Source organism: Callithrix jacchus, chromosome 20 (genome assembly GCF_049354715.1).
Source record: "Callithrix jacchus isolate 240 chromosome 20, calJac240_pri, whole genome shotgun sequence".
In the NCBI taxonomy this organism is placed as follows: Eukaryota; Metazoa; Chordata; class Mammalia; order Primates; family Cebidae; genus Callithrix; species Callithrix jacchus.
Genome location: NC_133521.1, coordinates 6,005,393 through 6,023,783, shown reverse-complemented (window position 1 = coordinate 6,023,783; position 18,391 = coordinate 6,005,393). Strand labels below are relative to the sequence as shown.

General features: G+C 39.8%; 1 protein-coding gene across 5 annotated transcripts in view; it reads right to left on the bottom strand.

Moving 5' to 3' along the window:
- LONP2 (lon peptidase 2, peroxisomal) overlaps window positions 1-18,391 on the bottom strand; it is a 141,045-nt gene that overhangs the window by 52,608 nt on the left and 70,046 nt on the right. The window lies entirely within an intron of this gene.

Here is an 18,391-nt window from a genome sequence, read left to right as displayed (position 1 = left end):
CCATGAACTTCATACGGAAACAAAAGAGAGCCCAAATAGCCAAGTCAATTCTAAGCAAAAAGAACACAGCAGGCAGCATCACACTAACGAACTTCAAACTATACTACAAGGCTACAGTAATCAAAACAGCATGGTACTGGTACCAAAACAGAGATATAGACCAATGGAACAGAACAGAGGCATCGGAGGCAACACAACATATCTACAACCATACAATCTTTGATAAACCTGACAAAAACAAGCAAGGGGGAAAGGATTCCCTGTTTAATCAATGGTGTTGGGAAAACTGGCCAGCCATGTGCAGAAAGCAGAAACTGGACCCCTTCCTGACACCTTACACTAAAATTAACTCAAAATGGACTAAAGACTTAAACATAAGACCTGGCACCATAAAAACCCTAGAAGAAAATCTAGGCAAAACCATTCAGGACATAGGCATAGGCAAGGACTTCATGAACAAAACACCAAAATCATTGGCAACAAAAGCCAAAATAGACAAATGGGACCTAATCAAACTCCACAGCTTCTGCACGGCTAAAGAAACAGTCACTAGAGTGGATCGGCAACCAACAGAATGGGAAAAAATTTTGCAGTTTACCCATCTGACAAAGGGCTGATATCCAGAATTTACAAAGAACTCAAACAGATTTACAGGGAAATAACAAACAAGCCCATTCAAAAATGGGCAAAGGATATGAACAGACACTTTACAAAAGAAGACATACATGAGGCCAACAAACATATGAAAAAATGCTCATCTCTCATTAGAGAGATGCAAATCAAAACCACATTGAGATACCATCTCACGCCAGTTAGAATGGCGATCATTAAAAGGTCTGGAGACAACAGATGCTGGAGAGGATGTGGAGAAAAAGGAACACTTTTACACTGCTGGTGGGAGTGTAAATTAGTTCAACCATCGTGGAAGACAGTATGGCGATTCCTCAAGGCCTTAGAAATAGAAATTCCATTTGACCGAGCAATCCCATTACTGGGTATATATCCAAAGGACACATGCACATGTGTTCTGCTATAGGGACACATGTACATCAATGTTCATTTTACATGCACTGTTTACAATAGCAAAGACCTGGAACCAACCCAAATGCCCATCGATGATAGACTGGACTGGGAAAATGTGGCACATATACACCATGTAATATTATGCAGCAATAAAAGATGATGAGTTTGTGTCCTTTGTAGGGACATGGATGAATCTGGAGAACATCATTCTCAGCAAACTGACACAAGAACAGAAAATGAAACACCACATATCCTCACTCATAGGCGGGTGAGGAAAAATGAGAACACATGGACACAGGGAAGGGGGTACTACACACTGGGGTCTGATGGGGGCAACAGGGAAGGGACAGCAGGAGGGGGAGCTGGGGAGGGATAGCCTGGGGAGAAATGCCAAATGTGAGTGAAGGGGAGGAAGGCAGCAAAACACACTGCTATGTGTGTTCCTATGCAACTATCTTGCACGTTCTGCACATGTACCCCAAAACCTAAAATGCAATAAAAAAAAAGACAAAAGGGAAAAAAACAAAAACAAATAATGGAAACAAAACAAATACAACTGAATCAGATAATGGAGTGTTCAGATAGAGATTTTTAAAATAATGAGTAGTATGCCCAAGAAAACAGAGGAAGAGAGGGATTAAATAGATAAAAAGATAAAAAATTTCAACCATATAGATATAGATATAGATATATAGATATATAGTTCAATGGGCTAGGTGCAGTGGCTCACACCTGTAATCCCAGCGCTTTGGGAGGCTGAGGAGGGTGGATCGCTTGAGGTCAGGAGTTTGAGACTAGCCTGGCCAACATAGTGAAACCCCATCTCTACTAAAAATACAAAATTAGCCAGGTGTGGTGGTGCACGCCTAATCCCAGCTACTCCGGAGACCAAGGCATGAGAATCGCTTAAATTTTTGAATCCAGGAGGCAGAGGTTGCAGTGAGCCAAGATCGCACCACTGCACTCCAGCCTGAGTGAGAGAGCAAGACTGTGTCTAAAAAAAAAAAAAAAAAAAAAGGAGAGGACTCAAGATGGCGCTGTGAGAACAACCCAGGATTGGAGCTCTCGTTGAATCCGCAAAGAGGTGAGTCAGAGCTGCATTTCCAGACTGATCTTTGTTGCCCACAGAACGGGGAAACTCCCAAGTATAAAAAAGACACGGGACGCCAGGCAGTAAGTCTTCCTGGCGAAGCCGGCAGCCAGGGCAGCGGCGGCCGGCCCTACCCAGCAATCACCACAGGGCGCGCTTGTCCAGGTGCCCTGTTGAACCGGCAACCTGAGACTTGAGAGGGCTGGACTTGAGACTGAACGAGACTTGGACAGTAGGCCAGCCCAGGGGATTGCAGGGACAGAGCGTTCGGGGTACCCAGTGGGACGAACAAAACCGCGATTTCAAACTATCCCGAGCAGACGGTCCGAGACGCTCTGTGGGGGAGGGGCGTCCACCACTACCGAGGCAACCCGCCCCAACTGAGATACACGCCCACTGCTGACGCAGCCAGCCGTTGCCGAGGCAACCCGTCCCTACTGAGATACACGCCCACTGCTGACGCAGCCTGCCGTTGCCGAGGCAACACGCTACAACAAAGAGACTCCGCCGCAGGGCGTGGCGGAGACCACAGCAGAGCCTGCAGGAACAGGGCGAATCACACAACAGCAGGGCGGAGACTCGGCAGGCAAACAGTGGCTAGTCTGCCTCCTAGCTGGGCAGGACACCTCAAAGGACATCGAAAAATAAAGCCCGAACCCCCAACACAGAGCATTTGAGAAAAAAAGGGTTTTTTTAATGAGCTCTGTTGCAGCAGAATCAAACAAAGCAGCCTAACAGCCCTGAATGAACAACAGAGCTCACAGATCAGAAATTGAGCTCCTAAAAAGAACAGACTATCTCCTCAAGCAGCTCCCTCTATATCCAAAAGACTGACATTAGGCAGGCATCATCCTGGGACAAAGATAGCAGAAAAAGAAACGGGTAGCATCCCTCGCTGTGCCACAGCTGCTAGAGGTGCACCCCAGACAAGCAGGGCCCGGAGTGGACCTCAGCAGTTGTACAGCAAAGGGGCTAGGCTGGTAGAAGGAAAACCAAGTAACATAAATACTTCATCATCAACAATCTGGGTGTCCACTCAGAGACCCAATCGAAAAGTCAGCAACTATGCAGACAACAAGCGGATAAACCCACAAAGATGGGAAGAAACCAGCGAAAAAAGGAGGAAAACACCCGAAACCAGAACACCTCGCCTCCTAGAAAGGACCAAAACTCCTCACCAGCAAGGGAACAAAGCTGGAAGGAGAATGACTGTGATGAAATGACGGAATTAGACTTCAGAGAGTGGATAATGAGAAACTTTTGTGAGCTAAAAGAACACGTATTAAATCAATGCAAAGAAACTAAGGAACTTAAAAAAAGATATGAGGAAATGATAACAAGAATGGATAACTTAGAGAGGAATATGAATGAATTAAAGGAGCTGAAAAACACAATACGAGAACTTCGTGAAGCATGCACAAGTTTCAATAGCCGAATTGACCAAGCAGAAGAAAGAATATCTGAAGTCGAAGACCAACTCAATGAAATAAAACGAGAAACCAAGATTAGAGAAAAAAGCGCAAAAAGGAACGAACAAAGTCTCCAAGAAATGTGGGCCTATGTGAAAAGACCAAACCTACGTTTGATAGGTGTACCAGAAGGGGACGAAGAGAATGAATCCAAGCTGGAAAATACTCTTCAGGACATCATCCAGGAAAACTTCCCCCACCTAGCAAGACAGGCCAACACTCAAACGCAGCAAATACAGAGAACACCACAAAGATATTCTTCAAGAAGAGCAACCCCAAGGCACATAATCGTCAGATTCAACAAGGTTGAAATAAAGGAGAGAATACTAAGGGCAGCCAGAGAGAAAGGTCAAGTTACCCACAAAGGGAAGCCCATCAGACTCACAGCAGATCTCTCGGCAGAAACACTACAAGCCAGAAGAGTGGGGGCCAATATTCAACATTCTTAAAGAAAGGAACTTTCAACCCAGAATTTCATATCCAGCCAAACTGAGCTTCAGAAGTGAAGGAAAAATAAAATCCTTTGCGAACAAGCAAGTACTCAGAGATTTTGTCACCACCAGGCCTGCTTTACAAGAGCTCCTAAAAGAGGCACTACACATAGAAAGGAACAACCAGCACCAGCCATTCCAAAATCACACTAAATGCTAAAGAGCATCAACAGAATGAAGAATCTACAACAACTAACGGGCAAAACAGCCAGCTAGCATCAAAATGGCAGTATCAAATTCACACATAACAATATTAACCCTAAATGTAAATGGACTAAATGCACCAATCAAAAGACACAGACTGGCAAATTGGATAAAAATCCAAAACCCATCAGCGTGCTGTATCCAGAAAACCCATCTCACATGCAAGGATACACAAAGGCTCAAAATAAAGGGATGGAGGAAGACTTACCAAGCAAATGGAGAGCAAAAAAAAGCAGGAGTTGCAATTCTCATCTCTGATAAAATAGACTTTAAAGCAACAAAGATCAAAAGAGACAAAGAAGGCCATTACATAATGGTAAAAGGATCGATACAACAAGAAGAGCTAATGATCCTAAACATATATGGACCCAATGCAGGAGCACCCAGATACATAAGGCAAGTTCTTAATGACTTACAAAGAGACTTAGACTCCCACACAATAATAGTGGGAGACTTTAACACTCCACTGTCAATATTAGACAGATCATCCAGACAGAAAATCAACAAGGATATCCAGGGCTTGAACTCAGACCTGGAGCAAGCAAACCTGATAGACATTTACAGAACTCTCCACCCCAAATCCACAGAATATACATTCTTCTCAGCACCACATCATACCTACTCAAAAATCGACCAAATAATTGGAAGTAAAGCACTGCTCAACAAATGCAAAACAACTGAAATCATAACAAACAGCCTCTCAGACCATAGTGCAATCAAGTTAGAACTCAGAATACAGAAACCAACCCAGAACCTCACAGCTTCATGGAAACTGAACAACTGGCTCTTGAATGTTGACTGGGTAAACAATGAAATGAAGTCAGAAATAAAGAAGTTCTTCGAAACCAATGAGAACGAAGACACAACATGCCAGAACCTCTGGGACACATTTAAAGCAGTCTCTAGAGGAAAGTATATAGCAATAAGTGCCCATATGAGGAGAATGGAGAGATCCAAAATTGACACCCTATTGTCAAAATTGAAAGAGCTAGAGGAGCAAGATCAAAAAAACTCAAAACCCAGCAGAAGACAAGAAATAACTAAGATCAGAGCTGAACTGAAGGAGATTGAGACCCGAAAAACCCTTCAAAAAATCAATAAATCCAAGAGCTGGTTTTTTGAAAAGATCAAGAAAATAGACAGACCACTAGCCAGATTGATTAAAAAGAAAAGAGAGAACAACCAAATAGATGCAATAAAAAATGATAAAGGGGAAATCACCACAGATTCCACAGAAATTCAAACCATCATCAGAGAATATTACAAACAACTCTATGCACATAAACTAGTAAACCTGGAAGAAATGGATAAATTCCTGGACTCCTGCGTCCTCCCAAGCCTAAACCAGGAGGAAGCTGAAACTATGAATAGACCAACAACAAGGTCAGAAGTCGAGGCAGCAATTAAGAGCCTACCACACAAAAAAAGCCCAGGTCCAGACAGGTTCACAGCTGAATTCTACCAGACACACAAAGAGGAGCTGGGACCATTCCTTCTAAAACTATTTCAAACAATCCAAAAAGAGGGAATACTTCCCAAATCATTTTACGAGACCAACATCATTCTGATACCAAAACCCGGCAGAGACCCAACAAGAAAAGAAAACTTCAGGCCAATATCCATGATGAACATAGATGCAAAAATCTTTAATAAAATATTGGCAAGCCGAATGCAACAGCAAATCAAAAAACTTATTCACCATGATCAAGTAGGATTCATCCCGGGGATGCAAGGCTGGTTCAACATACGCAAGTCTATAAACGTAATTCACCACATAAACAGAACCAAAAACAAAAACCACATGATTATCTCAATTGACGCAGAGAAGGCATTTGACAAAATTCAACAGCCATTTATGCTAAAAACCCTCAATAAACTCGGTATCGATGGAACGTATCTCAAAGTAATAAAAGCTATTTATGACAAACCAACAGCCAATATCATACTGAATGGGCAAAAACTGGAAGCATTCCCTTTGAAATCTGGCACTAGACAAGGATGCCCTCTCTCACCACTCCTATTCAGTATAGTTCTGGAAGTTCTAGCCAGAGCAATCAGGCAAGAAAAAGAAATAAAGGGTATTCAAATAGGAAAGGTGGAAGCCAAATTGTCTCTATTTGCAGACGACATGATAGTATACCTAGAAGACCCCATCGCCTCAGCCCAAAAACTCCTGAAACTGATAAGCAACTTCAGCAAAGTCTCAGGATATAAAATCAATGTGCAAAAATCACAAGCATTCGTCTACACCAATAACAGACTTAAAGAAAGCCAAATCAAGAACGAACTGCCATTCACAATTGCTACAAAAAGAATAAAATACCTTGGAATACAACTCACAAGGAACGTAAGGGAACTCTTCAAGGAGAACTACAAACCACTGCTCAACGAAATCAGAGAGGACACAAACAGATGGAGAAACATTCCATGTTCATGGTTAGGAAAAATTAACATCGTGAAAATGGCTATACTGCCCAAAGCAATTTACAGAATCAACGCTATCCCCATCAAGCTACCATCGACTTTCTTCACAGAACTGGAAAAAACCACCATGAACTTCATATGGAACCAAAAGAGAGCCCGCATAGCCAAGTCAATTCTAAGCAAAAAGAACACAGCGGGGGGGGGGCATCACACTACCGGATTTTAAAGTATACTACAAGGCTACAGTAATCAAAACAGCATAGTACTGGTACCAAAACAGAGATATAGACCAATGGAACAAAACAGAGGCACCGGAGGCAACACAACATATCTACACTATACAATCTTTGATAAACCTGACAAAAACAAGCAAGGGGGAAAGGATTCCCTGTTTAATAAATGGTGTTGGGAAAACTGGCTAGCCATGTGCAGAAAGCAGAAACTGGACCCCTTCCTGACACCTTACACTAAAATTAACTCCAGATGGATTAAAGACTTAAACATAAGACCCGGCACAATAAAAACCCTGGAGGGAAATCTAGGCAAAACTATCCAGGACATAGGAGTAGGCAAGGACTTCATGAACAAAACACCAAAAGCATTGGCAACAAAAGCCAAAATAGACAAATGGGACCTAATCAAACTCCACAGCTTCTGCACGGCAAAAGAAACAGTCACTAGAGTGGATTGGCAACCAACAGAATGGGAAAAAATTTTTGCAGTTTACCCAACTGACAAAGGGCTGATATCCAGAATTTACAAAGAACTCAAACGGGTTTACAGGAAAAAAACAAACAAGCCCATTCAAAAGTGGGCAAAGGATATGAACAGACACTTTACGAAAGAAGACATATATGAGGCCAACAATCATATGAAAAAATGCTCATCGTCAGTGGTCATCAGAGAGATGCAAATCAAAACCACATTGAGATACCATCTCACGCCAGTTAGAATGGCGATCATTAAAAGCTCTGGAGACAACAGATGCTGGAGAGGATGTGGAGAAAAAGGAACACTTTTACACTGTTGGTGGGAGTGTAAATTAGTTCAACCATTGTGGAAGACAGTGTGGCGATTCCTCAAGGCCTTAGAAATAGAAATTCCATTTGACCCAGCAATCCCATTACTGGGTATATATCCAAAAGACTATAAATCGTTCTACTATAAGGACACATGTACACGAATGTTCATTGCAGCACTGTTTACAATAGCAAAGACCTGGAATCAACCCAAATGCCCATTGATGATAGACTGGATTGGAAAAATGTGGCACATATACACCATGGAATATTATGCAGCAATCAGAAATGATGAGTTTGTGTCGTTTGTAGGGACATGGATGAATCTGGAGAACGTCATCCTCAGCAAACTGACACAAGAACAGAAAATGAAACACCGCATATTCTCACTCATAGGCGGGTGATGAAAAATGAGAACACATGGACACAGGGAGGGGAGTACTAAACACTGGGGTCTATTGGGGGGAAAAGGGGAGGGCCAGTGGGAGGGGGAGGTGGGGAGGGATAGCCTGGGGAGAAATGCCAAATGTGGGTGAAGGGGAGAAGGAAAGAAAAGCACACTGCCATGTGTGTTCCTACGCAACTGTCTTGCATGCTCTGCTCATGTACCCCAAAACCTAAAATCCAATAAAACATTAAAAAAAAAAAAAATCCAACGGACATTCTAAAAGTAAAAATACAACATGGAAATTAAGAACTCCATAGGCTTAATAACAGACCAGAAATAAGAGAAGAAAGCAATAGTGAACTGGAATGCAGGGCAACAGAAAATATCTAAACTGAATGAGAGAGAAAAATTAACAACAACAAAAATAGAACAGAGCAAAAGAGACAGTGAAGAACTCTCTTCTCAAATCCCTGAAGGAAGTGTAAAAACATGAGAATATTTAAAAAGATAATGGTTGAAATCTTTCCAAAGCTGATCAAAGAGTTTAGTATACAAATTTAAGAAAGTCAGTGCTATGGTTTAAATGTTTGTCCCCTTCAAAACTCATGTTGAAATTTAACTGCCATTGTAACAAGATTAAGCAGTGAGACTTTAAAGAGGTCAGTAGGCCATGAAGTCACAAGCTCTTAGGTTTCTGAAGATCCCGCCCTCATAGGTGAGACTGATGTCCTTATAAAAGATTGAGTTCGGGCCCCCTTCTCTTTCTTTGCCCTTCTGCCACGTGAAGATGCAGCAAGAAGGTTCTGTCAGAAGCTGCCACCTTGACATTGGACTTTTCAGCCTCCAGAATTGTGAACCAATACATTTCTGCTCATTTAAAATTAACCAGTGTGGTATTTTGTTACAGCAACAGAAAACAAACTAACACTGTCAGCAAATCTCAGGTTGAATAAACAAGTAAAATCACACCTAACCACATGATTGTCTGTCAGACATGTCTGGTAACAAAGTCAAGCAGGCAAAGCATAGTGGTTACTGGAGAATGTTCGGAACTAAATCAGCGTTGAACTAGATAGTTTCTGAGAATCCTACTGAATTGCAATTTTATAATATTAGGAGACGATGGGTGACCTAAAGCTATAAAACAAAGACTGTGTCAGTTGGTAATCTCTTCATAGGCTTTTATCCTGCTTACTTTGTCTATTATCATTATTTCTACTCAGCATTTTCTAGGAGGTCCTAGACAGCATATTAGGGAAGAAATGAAATAAAAGGTATAACGATTGGAAAGGAAGAAGTAAAAACTGACATCTTCATCTGTGATTACAGATAGTGGATGTAGAAAATCCGAAAGATTCCATAAACAATTATAATTAACAAGTGAATGTGGCAGGTTTGTTGAACAGGAGGTCAATATTGTATTGTCATATACTAACAACAAAAAATTAGAAACAAAAATTTAAGAACATCATTTACAATAATATACACACAAAGATCAAATACCTAGGAACATATCTAAAGAAAAAGTATGTAAAAGTGTGCCACTGAAAACGGTCAAAACTCTTAAAAAACTTAAGAAGATCAGATGGTTGTAGATGTGTTGTCTTATTTCTGAATTCTGCATTCTGTTCCATTGGTCTATGTGTCTGTTTTTGTACCAGTAACCAATGAGGAAAGGATTCTCTATTTAATAAATAGTGCTGGCAGAACTGGCTAGCCATATGCAGAAAATAGAAACTGGACCCCTTCCTTACATTTTATTCAAAAATTATTTAATAACTCAAGATGAATTAAAGACTTAAATGTAAAACCCAAAACTATAAAAACTCTAGAAGAAAATCTAGGCACTACCATTCAGGACATAGGCATGGGCAAAGATTTCATAAAGAAAATGACAAAAACAATAGCAATAAAAGCAAAAATTGACAAATGGAATCTAATTAAACTAAAGAGCGTCTACATAGCAAAATAAACTCTCATCAGAATGAAAAAATTCTTCAATCTAGCCATCTGATAAAGGTCTAATATCTAGAGTCTACAAGAAACTTAAAAACATTGACAAGAAAAAACAACCCCATTGAAAAGTGGGCAAGGGACATGAACAGACACTTCTCAAAAGAAGACATTATGTCACCAACAAATATCTGACAAAGAGCTCAACATCACTGATCATTAGAGAAATGCAAATTGAAACCACAATGTGATACCATCTCATGCCAGTCAGAATGATAATTATTAAAAAGTCAAGAAACAACAGATGCTGGTGAGGTTGTGGAGAAAAAGGAATGCTTTTACACTGTTGGTGGGAGTTTAATTAGTTCAACCATTGTGAAAGACAGTGTGGTGATTCCTCAAAGATCTAGAAGCAGAAACACCATTTGATCCAGCAATCCCTTTACTGGGCATATACCCAAAGGAATAGAATGATTTATATATATTCATTGCAGCACTAGTCACAGTAGCAAAGACATGAAATCAACCCAAATGCCCATCAATGATAGGCTGGATAAAGAAAATGTGGTATATGTACACTATGGAATACTATGCAGCCATAAAAAGGAACAAGATCACGTCTTCTGCAGGGGCACAGATGGAATTAGAAACCATTATCCTCAGCAAACTAATGCAGGATCAGAAAACCAAACACTGCATGTTCTCACTTATAAGTGGGAGCTGAATGATGACAACACATGGACACATGGGGGGAAATAATACACACTGGGACCTGTTGTGGGTGGGAATGAGGAGAGGGAGGGTATCAGGAAGAATAGCTAATGGATCCTGGGCTTAATACCTGGGTGATGTGTTGATCTGTGTAGAAAACCACCATGGCACATTTACCTATGTAATAAATCTGTACATCCCGCACATGTCCTCTGGAACTTAAAATAAAAGCTGGAAAAAAAATTTATTTAAGAAGACTTAAATAAATGAAGCTAGTCATGAATGAGAAGACTTAATAATATGAAATTGCCAGTTCTCCCCAACTTTATTTACAGATTCAATGCAATCATAATAAAAATGCCCCAGGAGTTTTATTTATTTACTTACTTATTGGTAGAAAATGACAAAATGACTTTAAAATTTACATGGATATTTGAAGGACATACAAGAGCCAACCCAATTCTGAAGAACAACAAAGCTGGAAGACCAGATACCAAGATTATCTAAGATAAAGTAATTCTTGAAACAACGTATGAGGCAGCCACTGGAAATTTTATCCCAGGCCCAAAGTACCTATTCAGGGAGCTCAAACATGAGCTTGGCTGGTCCAGCCCACCTGGCTTTACTCCGCAACCTACCCTGGAAGCAGAGCACAAGACCAGGACCCCTGAGAGTTTCATGGCCCAGCTTGGCACCTGAGACACCTGAATAATTCTTGAATTACAAAGGTCAATCACCCTACTGCCACTACTGAAGCTGACGCTCATCTGCAAGCGGCACCTCCTAATGGAGAAATCAACCTACACCACCCATTACAATATCTATTGATACAACTGCATAGTGCCTTGGAAGAAAACAAGATTTACATGACCTCTGCTGCCACCATCACTCACCCCAGCTAGGCAGGAAGCCTTGAGCCCACTAACCAACCCAGTACATTACTACTATCACTGGCATTTGAGAAAGCCACCATACTAAGAGTACTTATAACCAAGGCTAACATACAGTGTCCATGTCACTGAATGCACCTTGAAGCAAAGCCAAATGACCTTACTCAACACACATCATAGATACATTCTTTTATTTTTTTTCCAGGTGCTGTTAAAATAGATACATTCTTATGGGGGAAGAAAAAGTCCTGCCCCAACAAAGGTAAACTTAAAAAAGAAGAAGAAGCAACTGTTATCCCAGATGCAATTGAATTAGCATAGTAATACTGGAAATACATATTTTTAAAAAGGTGCTATGACACCCCCAAAGAAACACAGCAATTCTCTAGCAATGGATCCTAACTAAAAAAAATCTTCAAAGTGCCAGGTAAAGAATTCAGAACACCGATTTAAAGAAGCTGTCAGGGGCCAGATGAAGTGGCTCACACCTGTAATCCTAGCACTTTAGGAGACTGAGGTAGGCAGATCACTTGAGGCCAGGAGTTCAAGACCCGCCTATGGTGAAACCCCATCTCTACTAAAAAAATACAAAAATTAGCCAGGCATGGTAATGCACACTTGTATTCTCAGCTACTTGGGAGGCTGAGGCATGAGAATAATTTGAACCCGTGAGGTGGAGGTTGCAGTGAGCTGAAATCGTGCCACTGCCTTCCGGTCTGGGTGACAAGATAAAACTCTGTCTCAAAAAAAAAAAAAAAAAAGAAGCCGTCAGGGGTAGGGCACAGTGGCCAGGAGTTCAAGACTAGCCTGGGCAACATAGTAAGACCCTCCACCTCTATAAAAAATAAAAAAATAAGCTAGGTGTGGTGGTATGTGCCTGAATTTGTAACTACTTAGGACAGTGAGGCAGGAGAACTGCTTGAGCTTACAGTAAGCCATGATTGCATCACTGCACTCCAGACAAGGCAACAGAGCAAGACCCTGTTTCAAAATAAAATAAAATGAAATTAAAAGTAAAAGAAAAAAGTTCAGCCGGGCACAGTGGCTCACGCCTATAATCTCAGCACTTTAGGAGGCCAAGGTGGGTAGATCAAGAGGTCAAGAGGTCAAGACTATCCTGGTCAACATGGTGAAACCCCATCACTACTAAAAATACAAAAATTAGCTGGGCATGGTGGCGCGTGCCTATAGTTCCAGCTACTTGGGAGTCTGAGGCAGGAGAATTGCTTGAACCCAGGAGGCAGAGGTTGCAGTAAGCCGAGATTGCACCATTGCACTCCAGCCTGGGTGACAGGAGCGAAAGTCTGTCTCAAAAAAAAAAAAAAGAAAAGAAAAGAAGTTCAACCAGATACAAGAAAAATCTGAACACTAATACAAAGAAGTCAGAAAGTCAATTCAGGATATAAATGAGAAATTTACCAAAGAGATAGACATTTTAAAAAGAAAACCAAACAGAATTTCTGGAAATAAAAAGTTCATTGAAGGAACTATAAAATTCATTTGAGGACTTCAACAACAGACTAGACCAGGCAGAAGAAAGTACCTCAGAATTTCAAAATAGGTCTTTTGAATTAATCCAGTCAGACAAAAAGTAAAAAGAATTTTAAAAAATGAGAAGAGCCTTTGAGAAGAAAGAGATTACATAAGACCTCAGAACCTACGAATCATAGGTATTCCCAGGGGAGAAAAAAAAGCAAAAAATTCAGAAAACCTATTTGAGAAAATAATTTGGGAAACCTTCCCTAGTCTAGCAAGTGATCTAGACATCCAGACACAAAAGGTTCAATAGACTCCAGCCAAATACATTGCGAGAAGAATCTCACCATAGCATCTAGTCATCAGGCCGTCTAGGGTCAGTGTGAAGGAAAAATCCCTAAATACAATAAAAGTGTCTAGTCACTTACACAGGAAAGAAACTTCATCAAACTAACAGTGGAATTCTCAGCAGAAACTTTAGAAGCCAGAAGAGACTGGGATTCTATTTTCAAAGTGCTTATAGAAAATGGTCAAACTCTAATTTTGTATCCTGCTAGTGTAAGCTTCACAAATGAAGGAAAATTAGTGTTTCCCAGACAAGCAAATGAGGGAATTCATCACCACTAGATTGGTCCTACGAAAAATGCTTAAGGAAGTTCTAAACATGGGAACAAAAGGTTGATACTCTTTCATAAACACACATGAAACTCACAAGTTTTATAAAACAATTATACAACAAAGGAAAAGAAATTAATCAAAGGGCAACATGACAGAACGCCAGAAAATCACAAAGTGGGAAATAAAAATGAAGAATCTACAAAGCTGGCCAGTCATAGTGGCTCATACTTGTAATCCCAACACTTTGGAAGGCTGAGGCAGGCAGATCACCTGAGGTCAGGAGTTCGAGACCAGCCTGGCCAACGTGGCAAAATCCTGTCTCTACTAAATATACAAAAATTAGCTAGGTGTGGAGGCACACGCCTGTCATCCCAGCTACTCGGGAGGCTGAGGCATGAGAATCGCTTGAACTTGAGAGGTAGAGGTTGAAGTGAGCCAAGATTGTGCCACTGCACTCCAGCCTGGGTGTCAGAGCAAGACTCTTGCTCAATAAATAAATAATCTACAAAGCAATTAGATAGCAATTAACATTATGACTGGAACAAACCTCATGCATCAGTATTAAGCTTGAATGCATCACTTCAAAGATATAAATTGGTGCAATGGACTAAACAACAACAACGATGCTGCTTACAAGAAATCTGCCTTACTGTTAAAGACACATAGACTGAAGGTAAAGTGGTGGGGGGTGGAATTTTCCATGCAAAAGTAAACCAAAAGCAAGCAGGAGTAGCTATACTTACATTAGATAGAACAGATTTTAAATCAACAATAGTTTTTTAAAAAAACAGTCAGTATATAATGACACAGCTATCAACTGAACAAGAAGATATAATAATCCTAGGTATCTAATATACAGGCACCCAAAACTGGAGCACTGGATTAATAAAACAAATACTACTACACCTAAGAAAAGAGACAGATAGCAATGTAATAATAATGTGGGACTTCAACACCCCACTGAGAGCACTAATAGATCACGGAGACAGACCGAAAGTCAACAAAGAAACACTGAACTTAAAACCAAATGGACCTAACAGACATTTACAGAACCTTCTACCCAACAACCACAAAAGATACATTGTTCTCATTAGCACATGGGACATTCTCCAAGACAGACCAAATATTAGGCCACAAAAAAAGTCTCAATAAATTTAAAAAAAATATCAAAATCATATCAAGTATCTTCACACAATGGAATAAAACTAAAAATCAATCTTAAGAGGAACTCTCAAAAATATACAAATACACATAAATTAAACATGCTCCTGGACAACTTTTGGGTCAATGACAAAATTAAGAGGGAAACTAGGCCAGATGCAGTAGCTCACTCCTGTAATCCCAGCACTTTGCGAGGCCGAGGTGAGCGAATCACCTGAGGTCAGGAGTGTGAGACCAGCTTGGCCAACATGGTAAAAGCCCATCTCTACTAAAAATACAAAAATAAGCCAGGTGCAGTCGGAGGCTGAGGCAGGAGAATCGTTTGAACCCAGGAGGCGGAGGTTGCAGTGAGCCAAGACTGCGCCACTGCATTCCAGCCCGAGTGACCAAGCAAGGCTCCATCTCAGGGGGCAAAAAAAAGAAGGAAATTAAATTTTTTGAGGCTGGGCATGGTAGCTCATGCTTATGTCTATTAATTATTCCACACTCTATGTTTACAGGCACACATTATTTGGCTTCCACTTATAAACGAGAATATTCCGTATCAGAATTTCTGAGTTATTCACTTAAGATTATGGCCTTCAGTTTCATCCATATTGCTGCAAAAGGCATGATTCCATTCTTTTTATATCAGATAAAACAGACTTTTTGTATCAGATAAAACAAACATGTGTGCAGGTATCTTTCTGACATAATAGGTTATCTTCCTCTAGGTATACACCCAGTGGTGGGATTGCTGAATTAAATGAAGGTTCTATTTTTTGTTCTTTGAGAACTCTCCATACTGTTTTCTATAAAGGTGGTACCACTTTACACGTCTCCCAAAACTATATAAGCACTCTCTTTTCTCCACATCCTCACCAACATCTGTTATTTTTTGACTTTCTAAAAATAGCCATTTTGACTGGTGTAATATGATATCTCATTGTGGATTTTTCATTTCTCTGAAGATTAGTGACGTTGAGCATTTTTCTCATATGCTTCCTGGCCATTTGTATGTCTTCTTTTGAAAAATGTCTTTCGTGTAGTTTGCCTACTTTTTAATGGGGTTATTTTTTTGTTTTTTGCTGTCGTTGTTGAGTTGTTTGAGTTCCTTGTAGATTCTGGATACTGGTCTCCTGGATATGTAGTTTGCAAACATTTTTGCTCATTCTACAAGTTGTCTGTTTACTCTGTTGATTATTTCTTTTGCTGTTCAAAAGTTTTTTAGTTTAATTAAGTCCTATTTGTCTACTTTTGGTTTTGTTGCATTTGTTTTTGAGGTCTTAGTCATGAATTCTTTGTCTAGGGCAATGTCCAGAAGAATATTTTTCTAGATTTTCTTCTAGTGTGTTTTAGTTTTAGATTTTACATTTAAATCTTCAATCTATCTTGAGTTGATTTTTCTTTTTTTTGAGACAGAGTCTCAGCACAATGCCCAGGCTGGAGCGCAACAGGGTGATCTCAGCTCACTGCAACTTCTACCTCCTGGGTTCAAGTGATTTTCCTATTACAGGCATGTGCCACCACGTCCGGATAATTTCCATATTTTTAGTAGAGATGGGGTTTCACCATATTGGCCAGGCTGGTCTCAAACTCCTGACCTCAAGTGATCTGCCTACCTCTGCTTCCCAAAGTGCTGGGATTACACGTGTGAGCCACTGCACCTGGTCTCTTGAATTGGTTTTTATAAAATAAGAGAGAGAGTGGTTCAGTTTCATTCTTTCTGCATATGGCTATCCAATTTTCTCAGCACCATTTATTGAATAGGTTTTCCTTTCCCAGTGTACATTTTGGTCTACTTTGTCAAAGATCAGTTGGCTGTAGATTTTTATTTCCAGTTTCTGCATTCTGTTCTATTGATCTATGTGTCTATTTTTATACCAGTACCATGCTTTTTTGATTCATATAGCTTTGTTTTCCAATGTTAGAGGGAAGTTTTTGGGTCACAGGGGCAGATGCCTGATAAACAGTTTGGTGCCTTCCCCAAGGTAATGAGTTCATGTGACAGCTGGTTGTTAAAAGGTGCCTGGCTCTTTTTCCTTTCTCTCTTGATCCCTCTCTCGCCATGTGACATGCCTGCTCTCCCTTTGTCTTCCATCATGATTGTAAACATCTTAAGGCCTCACCAGAAGCAGATGCTGGCACAGTGCCTCTCACAGAGCCTAAAGAACTCTGAGCCAAAAAACCTCTTTTCTTTATAAATTACCCAGCCTCAAGTATTCCTTTATAGCACAACAAAATGGAATAACAACATCTATATGTTTCATGAATAACTGTTAAATTTGTATTAATTTTGTCTTTTTTTCAGGTGACTTCTATGAGAATAATCAGAAACTAATATGTACCAAGGTTATTTCTGTTTAATGTAACTTCCTCTAATAAATACTATATTCTTTAAGAATAAAGTAATTGAGAATGCTATGTATTATGAGAAACTTTATAAGGACTGATTATAATATGAATCCTTCTTTGCTTAAGATAATTTTCAAGAAAAAATCTTGCTAGATATAAATTGAACAAATATGACACATGGGTACTTAAACAAATGAACATTTAGCCTGTTTAGAAACACCCAAGTGTGAAAAATTAAATAAATGGAACGTTTGTGTCTTTCTTGGCAAAAGGTAGGCAAAAAGCAGAATAAAACTGTAGTAATATAATCCAACTAATTCCTCAACCCAACAAATACCCTAGAAAGGAAAAGGGCAATTCAGAAAATACTAACAACATGCAGAAAAACAGAGGCAGCATTCTTTTAAAGAAACAGTTCTCATACTTTATAGGTAAGTGACTGAAACCATAAATGTTCCTCCTCTAACACAGATCGATCAACTCTAAATCTCACCTGCTCTTTAAACTCCCTGCTATTATGTAGTCTCTTTAACTGCCAGTTAAGACCCCACAAATACAAAGACAACTGTTCACAGACCAGTGCTTCTGGGCCTATTCCAGAAAGTTTGATACACTGGAGGTTTCTGCCTATTTTGAAGCTTGTGGCCCAAAATTACTTTTCTTCTTGGCAGTAACTTCAAGTTCAGCCTTATTATTATTATTTTTTTTCTGTCTCTCATGCTTGAATTAGGAAAGCTTTATTTTTAACATTAAAAATAACTCCCATAGTGTATTACTTGAAGTTTCTAAAACAACTGTTTTGTTTTATACTCTAATTTTAAATTTATTTCTTAATGAGAAACTTTTCATTACTAAGCTCCATTTGAACTTTGTGCTACGAAAACTTAACACAGGCTCTTTTGTAGAAATTATTTTTTGGTTTGGTTGAGGTCACAAACACCAATTCAGGACACCTAATAATTATTCTACTAAGGTCTAGAAAATGGTTGTTGCTTACTTAAGGGTATCTCATAACATGAAAGCCAACTTAGAGTCCATACCTGTGCCTCTAGTAAAGACTACACCCAGAGTCATCTCCAAGAGACAAGTATTTATTCTAATTATTCATCTGGAATGCTCTTGCTAATATTTTAACTAAAC